Source organism: Nematolebias whitei, chromosome 10, assembly GCF_014905685.2.
Source record: "Nematolebias whitei isolate Nwh7 chromosome 10, NemWhi1, whole genome shotgun sequence".
Taxonomy (NCBI): domain Eukaryota; kingdom Metazoa; phylum Chordata; class Actinopteri; order Cyprinodontiformes; family Rivulidae; genus Nematolebias; species Nematolebias whitei.
This window is the reverse complement of record NC_056507.1, coordinates 33,880,956-33,882,951: the sequence shown is the minus strand read 5'-3', so window position 1 is coordinate 33,882,951 and position 1,996 is coordinate 33,880,956.

The following is a 1,996-nucleotide window of genomic DNA, read 5'->3' as shown; positions in this document are numbered from 1 at the left end:
CTGTCTGTCTGTCTGTCTGTCTGTCTGTCTGTCTGTCTGTCTGTCTGAATGAATGAATGAATGAACGGGGTTTTGGATTCAAAACTCAGCCCGACAACAACAGTGTAAAACTACAAAAATAAATAAATAAATTATTGATTTGCATCAGCAGTTGGGAGTCAGGATCCAGTTGCGGGGACAGTTTTTGCAGGCAGGTGGGTTGGGAGTCACCCTAGAGAAGAGTTTATGTTACCACAACCAGAGGGATGTCCCTGCCAGAGAGTCGTGCAGAGGGAGGCTTTAATTCTGTGAACAGCAGGGTAATCCAGGGTCATGGTCCTAAAGGTGAAGCAGGGGTCAAGCACAGAAAGCCAGAGTTCCAGTAACAAGTCCAAAGTGTCAAACTGTAATCCAGAAATCTGTAGGCAGAATGAGCAGTTGAAATGAGGGTCAGACAGGCAGAACACAGTCCGATGAGGATCAGGCAGAACAACAAAGTCCATGCTCAATAATCCTGGTATACAATCCAACATTTTTCATTCAGGTCATCTGGACAGTTTCTTTTTTTTTGTGCTGAAAAGTTTTGCCTTCGAAGCCTTCCGGATCGAAGGCAAAACGTTTCAGCACAAAAGAAGAAACTGTCCAGATGACCTGAATGAAAAATGTTGGATCAGGCAGAACAGTAAATCCTATACGAGGTGTGAGGTTGAAATCTGAAGAACAAGGCATGAGGTTGAGACGAGATGTCAGGAGTGAAACAAAATGGCTGGACATCAGTTTGCATGTTCTTCTTGTGCTTGAGTGGGTTTTCTCCGGGTACACCGGTTTCCTCCCACATACCTAAAACATGTATCTTAGACTGCCTTCAGGCCCAGGCCTCCCTTGCAAAAGAGATCTGTGATCTCAATGGGATTTGCCTGGTTAAATAAAGGTTAATAAGAATAAATCAGAAACCATGAAAGGTACGATAATCTGGCATATTTGAGTGGTGAGAGGAGTTCTTAAATATGGATCAGAACACATGCAGTGAATCAGGGCTGATGAGCTGAAAGTTCAGAGTGGGCGTGGCAGAATGACAGAGCAGCAGATCATGGCATGAAGAGGCAGAAACATGACATAGCCTCACCCTTAAGGTTCGGCTCCTGATGGACCTCTGTGCTAACTTGAATGAACCAGGTGGGTGGAGGGGGTCCAGAGGAGGTTAAGACTATAGGCCTGAAAAGGAATTTGAATTTGGATATATGACTGGTGGGGCAGAGCTTAATAGCAGGTCTTAATAATGTCATGCAACCCCGGGCAGCTGGAAGGCCGTCCAGCAGGTGGCAACATCTCAGGTGGGCAGCTGGGAGGTGCAAGTGTCACCCTTCATCCTCCATTCTCTCATATGCTACACATCCAACGAATACGTTCTTGGAATTTAATTTAAATCTGGCTCATGAGATAAATTTCTAACAGACAGACAGATAAAACACACAGGCAGGCAAAAACATGATCTGTCTTTTGGCTGTGGACATAACTAATTCACATTTTTATATGACAATTGTAGATTTTAATTTACATAAACAGTAGATTTTAATTTACATTAAATTGTTGCAACTCACAGGAAACATTGCTTATTTTTCTATAACTTGAAAAATAAGCAATGGAACATATTCCTTTTTGTTGTAAATGGACTGTACTTATATAGTTCCTTTCTATCTTATCGAGATACTCAGAGCTCTTTATAACACAACCTGTACCCTCATTTAGCCATTCACATAGCACTCTACTGTATACACAGATTAATCAGAGCTTTAGCTCACATTCATTCACCATGGGACACACATCGGAGGCAATGAGAGATTCATTGTCTTGCCCAGGGACACTTCAGCATGTGACTGCTGGTGGAATTGAATCCCCAACTCTCCCACTGAAGAACAACTGCTCTAAACACTCAGCCACAGCTGCCCCCTGCTGTTGTGTGGCTGCATCTATGTGTACGAAAGGTTCCTTTCAAAAATTGTGTTGTCATGTCAAA